This window comes from Plectrocnemia conspersa, unplaced genomic scaffold (assembly GCF_051122295.1).
Source record: "Plectrocnemia conspersa isolate PC_06_02 unplaced genomic scaffold, ASM5112229v1 ptg000009l, whole genome shotgun sequence".
Classification (NCBI taxonomy): Eukaryota; Metazoa; Arthropoda; class Insecta; order Trichoptera; family Polycentropodidae; genus Plectrocnemia; species Plectrocnemia conspersa.
The window spans coordinates 20,953,975-20,966,957 of record NW_028277173.1 but is presented as its reverse complement, the minus strand read 5'-3'; the positions used below and the strand labels follow the sequence as shown (position 1 = coordinate 20,966,957).

Here is a 12,983-nt window from a genome sequence, read left to right as displayed (position 1 = left end):
AGTACATCGCACGAGCACACAGCGCATAATAAACAACAGTTGGAATACGTACAATTAGACTCAAAAATATGGAACAGACCTTTCGGAGCGGTATATAAATACAACCACATTGAATCAACACTCTGGCAAAACGATTACATTCGAAGACTACACCTTAAGAATGTTTACCTTTGGCGATCCACGATTGCTTCTGGGCTTAAGCTGACTTAACAGCTAAGTCACCGAGACAGGCGAGAGACATAAGACACAAGAAATAAAGACTTGGAGAAACCGAGACGTGCTATTTGCGGCCAACGAGCAGCAATAGGTTATTTTTGAATGTCGCACATACATATAGTTGTGGCACATGTTCATTCATGACGTGCTTCAATGACCTACCGTGACTATAATTATTGCACCTAAAGGTGTTATGGAAGACTTATTTAAACTAACCGGTTCATTAAGCGCATGTGAAAACGTGATTAGTCTGGTCAAATAAAATTATAACCATATTAATATATACAAATCCATTATAATTTTATAACAATCGCTAGTATCAATATTATACAAAACACTTGCATTATAAAGCGAAGTACTAATATTAATTGGGTTTAGCTTATATTTACAGAATGATACTAATTAAACCTTAAATTTGGTTATTTAGATATTTTATGCAATTTTTTTTCCTATGTAATATTTTTTATCTTACTTGTAATATATTTTTTATGTAATATTACCAACATTGTAATAATACAATACATTGGTATTTGACCAACGTGGTACATTAGGATAACATGTTAGGTCATAATGGTCTTAATTTAATTTAAATAAATTAATAAATATCCTGTGTATGGGTCTCTAAATATTACTAGCTAAAACACTATTTTAGTATTCCTTCCTACGTTTAATGCAATCAATCGATTCCAATAAGATAACGCTTTTTATAATACTTAAAAAATCGAATGTTAATTTGCTTTAAAGAAGTTGTTAGTTTTTTATTTTATATTATAAAATTAGATCAAGAAGTTGGGTAGTAGAACAAATTGTTTGCTTTGTGAAGAGCAACATTTTAGTTAATCATAATTTGTTTTAAGTGCTATTTAACAGAAAATTATGTTTAAGAATGTATGCATTTAAATAAATACTTTGTTCCATAAAACTAATTGTTTGTGCATGTATGCAAGGTAAATTTGAGGATTTTTTCTTCTAAAAAGGATTCATTTCAGAGAGTTATTCATAAGGTGTTCACTAAGCATTCTGATATTTCGATGATTTTCATTTGTCGAGAAATGAGAATTCTCGACTTTACCTCTCAAATTTCTCTATATATTTTGATGAATGAAAAATGTATGTAATACAGTAAAGTAATGCAAATACATTAGTACATATTAATCTTAAAATAACTCTTTAAAGAACATATGCCATCTAAAGTAGAATCAAACATCCTCATTTTATTTTTTGTTAAAAAAATTTCGACCATGGGAAAGTTCCTCTCGTTTTGTGTTGATGGTGGTTTAATCAACAACAAATGTATAAATAGGCAATGTAAATTATTTGTTCTCTTACTAGTCGAATCAAATATTTTAAATTCTCTGTCCAATAATGGAGTAGAGAGGGTGCTTAGAATTCGTCGGGCCAATATATAATCGGCGAATAATTTCTTTCCCCATTTTACATATTTTTGCTTTCGAAGAATAAGTAAAGAATTCATTCTTTTTTTTGACTTGGATTTTGATCGATCAATATCTGGTTTCTTTGATTAAGCAATTAATTTTTTTTAACCATTAAAATTTTGAGCTTAGCTTAGAGCGGATTCTTAGATCACCAAAGCAAAGATAAAACCGCCTGCCGGTTAGAATAATAGAAAGTCAAAAAAAATCGTTGATCAATCAAATACTTTCGAACTTTAAAGAAAGTATACATATTTTCAAACATATGGCATATAGAAAGATTTCTTGTATGAATGAATTTTTTTATTACATAAGCAAAATAAGGCGAGTTCGAGCGTTAAAAATTTGTAAACAATTTTTATCATTCTCAGATCTCAAATAAAACCTTCCAAAAAGTATGCATATTAGGCATGAACCCGCCTTAACATATGCAGCGTTATAAAAGAGCAGTAGTTAAAAATATTTTTTAAATATTCGTACAAATTAAATTTTATATAATAAAAAAATATTTATAAAATAAATTTCTCGAGAAATTTTCGAGAAGAAACACTACTTTTGTGTTGACCAATGCTCACTCGCACCTAATCCGTCAAAAAGTAATGCACAAACAAATAGATTTTTGGAACAATTATTTTATATATTGCTCATTTAAATTGCCCTAATTTTTATTTGCTCTTAAAAAAATATTTTAAGTAACTTATGTTAAAGTTACAAGGACACAATAATTTAATTTACAACAATTAGTTTAGTATGATTCAACCAGATAAATACCTCATAAACTATCATAGAAATGTTGACCAAACATTAAATTAAAATATAATAAATGTACTTACCCATTATGTCAGGAGTTCTGCAAATTATGATGATATTGATGACGTTACAATCCTCAAATTTCTATAATACACAACACTCACAAAACTTTTTAATTCACTGGTTTTATTTAAGCACTTATTTATTTTAAAACGATCAATGTTAATTATTTATATTATTAGAATTGACATATTTACTTGAACTTAAAACAACGAGAAGCACACAGGTTTAAAGTGAACGATAGTTTTCAAAACACTATTGTTTAAATTATCTTTAACCAATGTTCAGTCACTATTGCACTAGTAACAATTAAAGAGTTCACCTGTAAAAATAATTAAAATAATATAAATATTAACATAAAAGTTATTATGAAGAAAAGAGTAGGTTTTACTGTAAACGTCGATGAAAAATAACTAAATTTAATAAAACTATTCACTGAAATATCAAGTTATTGAAAACGCTGCATACTTTTTGTTCTGAAAAATAAAGCATAATACTATGCTCTAACAATGTCATTTACAAGCTAATGAATGCATTGAAAGTCAAAGATAAATATGTTTAACAATAAATAATGTAGTATTCTCTAACTATTTCAAGTCAGACACGATAATAAATTCGTGAAAATATAGTTTAGATTATGAATCTTTACATTTTATATATAATATGTAATATATATATATATATATATATATATATATATATATATATATATATATATATATATATATATATATATATATATATATATATATATATATATATATATATATATATATATATATATACATACAATCAAAATATTTGAAAGTCTCTTATATATGATACGGCATAGTGATTCGTAATTTATTTCTCGATTATTTTAAGCATTAGAGCGAAATATTAAACTTATAAATTAAAATAATATTAAACACTAAACTAATACATGTAACTAAATCTAGGATAAATTCTAGATTTTAAGATAATATTTTACTTTTGATTGTAGAGCAGTAGTATACTTTATTAAAATTTAAACTTTCGCCAACGTACTGTTTTCAGAATATGAAAGCGACATAATGTAATATTCTTAGCATTCCCAAGTAAATATGTACAGTGCCCCGAAGCAAAAAGGCTTTGAGGGAGCAAAAGAGAGTACTGTGTGACTTTCGACCATATTTAATCACATCACAGCCCCATTATTTCTGGCTCGAGACCCTAACGGCACACAGTTATGTTACACTTTGAATTTTAATTTGCGTACTTTCTGTCAGCCCCGCGCTAGTGTGTTTATTATGTTTTGTATGAACGCGATAAATTATTCTCAAGCAGGCTGCCACCGGAATGCCTGCTCGTATTTGCACTAACTTAAGGAATTCGCGTATGCCTACACTGGTGCTCGTGTCTAATAACCAGCACTCGCGGTTATTTATAACTGCGAAAAAATTACCGGTGGGTCTGTGTAATCCCAAAAATGAATGTAACTGTCATGCAAGCGTTGAATGTGGTAAATTAAATTATTATTATTTAAAAAACCCAACTCCATAATGTGTATTAACTAGAATTAATCATATACCAGAACCTCTTGTTCGAAGTTCGCCAAAATTCATGGTTTATCATTACTAAAACCAGCTTAGTCTGGTTAGAACCTTTATAAACCATTTAACTACATTACAAAGCCTTCTAACTTTTAAGGAGGATCAGACTTTTTTATTATACCTAAATTATTAAAGCAATAGACTAAACTAGTTTAATTGAGAATTCTTGAATTAGTATTAGCCACAAATAATTTTACTAATTAGCAACTAGAGATTCTGTTCCAAGATTATTTCATTAAAATATTATAAACATTCCGTTCTAAAAATATTTTTTTTAAATATTAGCGAATTAGCAAATTTAAATACGTTTAATAAAAGTATTATTTTTTAGTAATCGGATTTCAATGAGAAATTCAACAAGTACTGCATTGCAAATAATAATGAATGATTAGAGAGCTAAAAAACAATTAAAGGAATCAACAAAAAAAAAATTTCAACTTTAAAATTATCAACATTTGCATATAAGTTTTTTTATACATATGTTATATTCTGTATGAGTTGAAATTGCGTATTATTAGAGATTTTTTATCCCTTATATGTATGACTTTGAATTATTCATTATAATATTTATTTGTAAGGTTTTAATCTGTGAAGATCGAACGAAATTTTAATTCTATAATATTCACTAATTTTAATATCCCAGACACGATAAAAATTTAAAAACAAAAAATAATTTGAGCCCAGGTCTTTCGAGTATGAATTACCTGATGAATCTTAAATTGTAATTTAAATTATTATTACTGAAAGCAAATGTATCTATTATTGAAATTTAAATACATATTTATATAAATATGAAATTCCATCAGAAGTTATAATGCTTCAAATTCGTATACCTTTTAAAAAATATATGATACCCTTTAATTCAATACAAAAATTTCTATATTATCGAATAAACCTCTTGATAAAAACGTATTTTATGGCTGCGCAAATAATCGAAGTGATAGCAGTTATATTATTTGAAAAAGTGCTTTACGGTTTAATAAATAAACGGTTTTCATATTCTCCAAATTAAACCACACACATCAACGTATAATATTACTCATTTTTTCAAAAACGTACTCATCGACTTCATATCAAGACTCATAATATCATATAACTACGTGGGTTTTTTTTTAATACAAACGTCTCGTCCGAACGTTCCGCGAAATTGAATCAAAGCTTGTAAGATTTCTCCTCGTCTATATACATTTAATACATGGCTATGGAAAAGTCTTTCCATTCAATCATATCGTGACCTTTGCTCTCGCTCAAAAACCTTTTTTGCCCTTCGACAAACGCAAAAGCTCTTTCAGCCCTGTGCCTGTCTGTCTAATTCTACGCATGAACGCATACACTACAAATGAGTTCGATCTTAAAATTCATGAGTTCCAATATTATCAATCTGAAAAATTTGCACAAACACTTCGTGCATGGAAATAATTTACATGACAAATAATACTATGAATAGATAAATAACGTATTAAAATCTATTTTATTTAATTTAATTAATGTGTGTACCTTTACAACGTTATGCAGTGCTTCAATTCTTTATAACACACACTAAAACATAATATTTTCACTACTTCTTTTGAAACCACAATCCGCATTCAGCGTTTATAACAACTGAGGCGTTTCTTTGTGTGATTTTCCAATAATGGATTCAATTGTTTAGTTTGTAATAAAAAACAAAAAATACAAATAAAAGTGTTTCTAATAGAAAATAAATGAATAAATTATCGTTTTTTTTAAACTGAATAAATATCTTTATATCACTTTTATATTTAAAAAAATCAAATAACTCAATGTATATATAAAATTAAAAGTAATCTAAAAAAATGTTGACAATAATCTCAGTTTTTAGCACGTATGTTATGATTAACCATTTGAGTGCAAAGGAGCGCGATTGCGCTCACGTTGAGTGGTTATATGTTTCGACATGTTAAATAAATCACAGAATTAAAATTTCATTAAATAATTTTTACTTTCGGTTTTGGAGAAATGATGTTTTGTCTTTATTACAATAACAACAAAAACCTATTCTGATGACAACACAATTTAGATTGTTATTAACGGTATTGAAAATTAATATTTCAGTGGCTTATTTATTATTATATAAAAAATAAAGGATCTGAATTGTTCTTAGTCTAAAGTCAATATATGCTTATTTTTAAAGGGCGAGAAATGCTTCTGTAAATTTATTTTTAAAATTGCAGTTTCACTTCTTAAATTTTCCGATTTTTTTACCCAAATTAGGGTCAATTAGCGTGGTTCTCTGACCAGTAAAACTAATAATATAGTAAACTTTATGTTTGTTTTCGCAATACAAACTAAGCTTTAGGACCCGAGCATCCGCTAACTCATTGGTTCGTAAAAAGATAATGCATGGTAGAGAACATCTCTACCGTTTATTCTAGCAATATAAATCGGCTTAGTAGATGTTGTAGAGCGACGCTTTTAATACATTAAATAATAAATAGAGGAGAGCTTATGAACAAAAACATAATATATATTATAGATCATGACTCTAATTGAGGATTATAATAAAAATAAACGTTAATAGCATATTGCCTAGCATTAGGTTTTTAAATGTAAAATAAATAATGGATCAGTCTGTAGGTACGCGTATATACATATACATATATGTCAGCGTTTAAAACGCTTTTTACGAACAAATAAAAAGTTTAAGAGTTCGTTATCGGCCGGAATGAAGTGGCACGCGAATGTATTCGGTTTCGCGAAACGGCAACTCTCAACTGCGACGGAATTCCTATAAAAAGTTTGTTGAGTGAAAAAAAATTCAAAGATCTTGAACCGAGATGGGTAGGCGCACTTTCACCTTGTTTAATTTGCAACACGTTCGAAGCAAAAAATTACTACCGATAGTCATCTGGCGAGCTTTTCTAACCTTAGAGCGAAACTTTTGAATTATCGTTTGCGCCTCTGACTTACGGGCCACGAATTTAAACCGTCGTTATGGCGCAAAGTTTTCCCTGTGTAAAAAGTTGACTGTAATTGTTCCGGGGTCGGTTTTTACACAGAAGAGCCCGAGCGGGTCGAATACTCTTTCTAAACTGAAAAAAAAACAATTAAACGAGCTTTTCATATTTTTGCGGCGCTTTTAAACGGTCCGACTTAATCGCCTCCGAAGTGACTTATCTATTATTAAGCCTTTCACAATGTGTCACGTTGCCTCTTGGTGTAACGAGTTACGTTTTTAGACTTTCCATTGTTCGCAATATCAAAATTTTTTATTACTTCGATAATTATTTTTTTATTATAATTCTCATTATTATATTATATTTTCAATAACAAAAATGCCGTTCTAGATTAATTATAAAGTAAAAATATTGTGTAAATAATAAATATTATGTAAAGGTGATCATGTTTCAAATAAAACCAACATTTCTCGGTAAATTAATTATAGCTTTCATTTTATTTTAGCCTTTGCTATTAAATAATAAAGTATGCTACGTCTAAAATTAGAACGTGTTTAATATTTTACGGATCAATCACTAATGAGTTTACGATAAAGATTATGCACCCTTTTATATATTTGTACCATAATTTGTATATTTATATAATGTACTTAAATAATACATTAGGCTACGTTTGTCATTATATATACCATGTTTTATCAGTTGTGTCATTTAAATTACTTGAGTGAAATGCAAATTATATACATACATATATATTTATTATGTCAAATGTATTATTTTTTAACAAACAAACTGATATTTTTATTTGTCTTCTAATTTTTAACACGCCTTTAATAAATTTTAGTATCATAATTTTTTATTATTTAAAAAAATCTCACGTTTATGTATGAGTTATTAAATAGTTTAAAAATGTATTACATTTACTTCTAAGCAAATATATTATTATTTATTTAATAAATGTTCCTACTCTCCTTGATAATTAAAAAACTAAGACGAGCACTATAATTAAATGATTTTTTGGCGACGGGATGGTGACGGGTGGCAATTAGGCATTTATTTAATTTCTACAATTTATTTTGTATCAATTTGTATCAGCATGCGGCTTTTGGAAGTCAGAGAGGCTTCACTTGTGTGTCGAGTTGTATTTGTCGGCTGAATGCTTGTAGAGTAGCTGGGATTGTTATCGTTATGTCATGTTTTTGTGATACTCTCTGTATGATATGCTGATGTCTCCTGTGTCTGTCCGAGTATCTACCTCGATGTCTCTTTAGTATGCTCCTATGTGGCCTAAGTATCGTATCTGTTATATTGATCGCTCGAGACAACTCTGGCAAATCGCAGATGAGGATGTTTACAAACCAATTGTATCGCTTATTTAACATACCTCCAAAATATATTTACGCCTTAAAAGAAAACATGGTTCAAATGGCTACGGTGATCGGTAACGAATTGTCTTTGGCGCGCGACTTCTCACAAAAAAATTGTTTTATTGGTGGTGAGAATGGTTTGTTAACGTGATATTAGATGTCCGTGCACAATTTATATTGTTTAGGTTGGTATTTTGCAATATTAAGATCCCTATTTTAATGTCTTAACTTTCGTAACAGTTTGATACTTTTTAATGAGGTACATTTATCTTTTCGTTGTTCAAGTTGTCATTATGGTAACCTCTTATTTGTGACTAATGGCACAGGTGGTTAAAACCCCTCACAGGAACTTTGCATAAATTATAAATATCATGTATATTATGTTGCATAATATATGTTCTATTTCTTTCTCGTTTGCAACCCTGATAAAAATATAGTCACCTTATTATATCTCAAAACCTATTTTACGTTTTTTTTTTATATTAAATGATATTAAAATTTTACTAAGTTAAACTTTAATACCCTCATAAAAATAAATTTGTGCCGACCACACACAGATGACTATGCTTGAAAGGGTCTCTGTCTCAAATTTGCGTTAATTTACTGTTACCAAAATGATCATCCATCAACAAGGAAAGGATGAATCACACAACTCTCGTTACGACCAGAAAAATTGCATAAATATTACGAGTTTTGTTCTTACAATAAATATTCACCGTCATTGAGAGAATATTTCTTTGTTGCGAAACGGTCACGGATATAATAAATAATCATTGCAATTCAATACGACCTTGAACAATTCCCATCAAGCGAATATCGCTTTCTAAAACGTATATTTATTTCACCGTTCTAGGAAGCGACTGCAGCAATTGTGATCAGCAAGCTTTACAGCCCTAGATACTTAAGCCTGGACTCCGATGAGGAGATGGCAGTCATGAGCAGCCACTCGAAAACCCAAGCAGATACTTTAAGAGACTAGCAAACCGCGGCAACATACTGTTGTGGGTGTTCATATCCCGAGAGGAACTCCTCCATACCGAGCACCTCCGTAGCAGATAGGGATCTAGTTCCGCTGTACACTCGCTGCCACGCTACCTACTAGACCTCTAAGGACCTCCCACAGACATCATCCTCACGCCAGCTTTTCCACCACCGCTCGGAGAAAACATCTCGCCATTAATTGTATGTCGCAATTGTAATACAAACTAATAAGAACTTTAACTAGATTCCATTTAGCGTCTCACTGGCTACGAAGTCACACCCCTAGGGTTTTCAAACCTTAAGAAGTCATCAAATCCAACTTTCACCGGCTTGTCAAGTTCATATATGTACATAGTTCGTAAAAGGAACATATTTTTTAAATACAAAATAATATTTTTTTGTTTTTAATTTATTTCTTATTTTCTGTTATTTTGTTTTTATTTTTTCAGAATCATCTTACGATCTAAATATACCTAAATATAACAACAATGGCTTTCTCTATCAAATCAAATCTGCATGTAAGCGTTTACGCCAATTTCGATATTAACAGCGAGTCGGCGGCAACTACGAAAACATAAACGACACGCAGACAATGAGGTATCACGCACTCAGTTTACAATAATTTTACTGAAAACTAAAAGCAAGAAATCTATAAGATTCTGAATAAAATAATGGCAAAAGCGATATAGCCTGATTTAGTGCGTAATAGACGTTAGAGCTTATTGAAAATAATATTCTGTAGAATTGAACTTTACTCAGATATTTACGTTTAATACGTCGGTTTGGGTTAACATGTATTATATAACTGTTAACTGAGATGCAAAAGTGCAAACGGCAAAAGTGTATGAAAGCGACCTTAACCAGAAATTATTTAGTTACCCATAGCCGAAAATAGTGACGGCCATAAACGCGTAGCGGATCAACGCAAAATAAATTCGCAATTTCTATCGAGTCCCGCATAAAAGATGTAACGGGTCAAGGAGGGAAAGAAGAAGAAGAGAAAAAACGGTCTTCGGCACGGGATATAATGAATATTTGATGGCGGTAGCTTAGAGTCCGTGGCTATGCTATGGCAGAGACAATTACACAGAAACCTCGCTTTATGACGTCATAAAACGGCACGTGCGCTTGCATGTGAATCGCTCGTGCCGGCGGTTGAGCTCCCCTGGTCGTTTCGGCCTTTGCAAACTGTTTAATTCCCAACGTCCATCACTGAAACTGTAGCGCTCGGTTTTGTTAACAAAAAAAGTTATATCGTTTGTAAAAGGTTATTAAGGAAAAATATTTCGAACGAGCAGATCTACATCCGAATACCGTTGAGGAAATTTCTTTGTATAGCAAAATATTATAAATAAAAACTTATAGTTATAGATTTTTACTATATATACAATACATAACCGTCTAAACATCATAAGAAAAATCTTTGTTCAAAACCAATTGAGGATTTAATCAGATACAGATTCTTTCAAAGCACTTTATGATACTCATTACTTATTTAGCATAGTATTTCTCTCGTTCTGGAGTACCGCAGGGGTCTAATTTTTGCCCGTTGCTCTTCCACAGTTTTTCAAGCGTTTAACTAACTGCAAAAGACACAAGCCATAAAACCCGACAGTTGTTAATAATATACTATAAAATTCTATAACGATTTTAGAACATCCGTTTTTTTTCGTAATAGAATCTTAGCTATTTCACGATTCACAATTTATTACCAGAGACTTTATCCAACTAAAGACACGTCCTCATAATTATGCACATATTACGCGAGACGCTTTCTGGAATTAATTACAAGATCAAGGGATGAAACGTGGGAGCTTCAAGCGCGGAACGAATTCCAAAATCTATTTCCAGACATTGCTGTATTCACAGCGCGCGGAAAACAGTTCGCATAATATTAATCGTCCTGAGTCATGACAAGTTCCGTGAAGCCAATTTCATATTTATATATAAGAATATTACGTATTATGAACATTTGCGAAATCAGAAAGGAGCACGGAAAAGTTCCGCTGAAACTTGTGTATGCAACGGTATCGCGGCATTGTTTCGAGAAGTTTTTTAATCTCGCCACGTCTTTGGTAACCTTGTTTCATTCTCGTTCTCTAAAGATTGTGTGTGCCTTGAATGCAACAGTTGGTAACGAGTATTTTTTTACTGTACTGTGTGCATGGACTATTTTTCAAGATATAACTTTTCAGCCGGAATAAAATAATTTATGAGCTTTCTTGCACTGAAGTAATAGTATAAATATTACGACAATAGTAAAAATATTCTTATAAAACAAATACAAAAATATTTAATAATATTTATTTGCTTAATGTAAACGATTTTACCTCATGAAAAAAATAGTGAAAAAAGCAATTATATATATGTTAGCATATATGATTAAGGTTCCCATTTTTCAATATTTAATAATTATTGGAGAAAAAATTACAATATTTTATATAAATTTTATCGAATAATATGGGGAGTAAAAATTACCTTTAAATGAAATAATATTATTGAGTAAAAATTTAGATATTTATATTATATTTTTTACATAAAATTTCGTTTTACAATGATTTTAAATAACTTTTTAAAAGGCATAAATGGCAATCTTACTTACGCTAAACTAAATACATCAATTAAAATTTATGTGGTTGTATTTTAACTCTAGAGAACAGAAAGAAGTTGCTAGTATTTTTTTCTGACAATGCTTTTAGGGGCTCTAGAGCAGTGTTACTAAAAGTGTGGTCCGCAGACTGGCATCGGTCTGCGAGTCATTCGTTGTTGACCCGCGGAACATTAGTCAAAAAACAGATTAAAACATTAAAAGTTTTCCTGTTTGAGTATCGTTACGAATCATTTGTAAAGAAATTAAATTATATTGTTCTCAAGACATTATATCCATCTAAGTTTTATTACATACATTATTTTTTAAACATATTTTCTTGCAAATTAACTACAAAAACAATTATACTCCTTTAGCTGTGTATTTGTTTGGATGCAATTTTCCTAAATTAGTGCAAGATACAATTTGTCGTTCGACAATATTAAGTATTTATATATATTCGTATCCCTTTGTTTTAACAAAAAGTAAGCCCTCCTTTTCTGTATAAAATTATATAATGAAATAAAAATGTAATGTATTACATTTAAAATATATTTATGCAGACTGTAAAATTATTTTATATGAATTTGTATGTTTAAAATTATAAATTTCTAAGCAATTTCTACACTGATCGATTGAAAAATCTCTCTTTAAACACTTATCGTAATTGATTATTAGTAGAAAACAAATTACTGACCATGAAATAACTATTTAATTGCTTTACTGTAATTAACTCGAGTTAATTGCTAATTGTCCAAAGTTAAATTCCTTTCGTATGCGAAAAGGGACTAAAGCAATGGATTTCCACGGCATCACATGTTCCAAATTTATACAATAAACCTTAAAACGTACTTACAATTTAAACTTAAAACCTTAATTTTTCACCCTTCCCCTATTGAAAATAAACCACGCATAATTGATTAAAAAAATAATCTCACATACACAAGTTTTAATTGCAACTACAGGCTATATGGAATTAAAATAATTACTGCATAATTTATTTTTAACGTAGTGAATAATTTGCATACAAGCCAAACTAATAAGGTTTTTGGTGAACGCTTGACCTTTCGCCGCTTAATGGCACTAATCTCAATATTAACCCC

The 12,983-nt window shown here is 29.9% G+C and overlaps 1 protein-coding gene across 1 annotated transcript in view; it reads right to left on the bottom strand.

Annotated features, from left to right (window-relative positions):
- Positions 1-2,607, bottom strand: part of LOC148232216 (uncharacterized) — a 454,607-nt gene extending 452,000 nt beyond the window's left edge. The window contains exon 1 of the mRNA XM_088191623.1: positions 2,483-2,607. The gene's annotated coding sequence lies outside the window, so the exon portion shown is untranslated. The remainder of the gene's footprint in view (positions 1-2,482) is intronic.
- Positions 2,608-12,983: the final 10,376 nt, after the last annotated feature.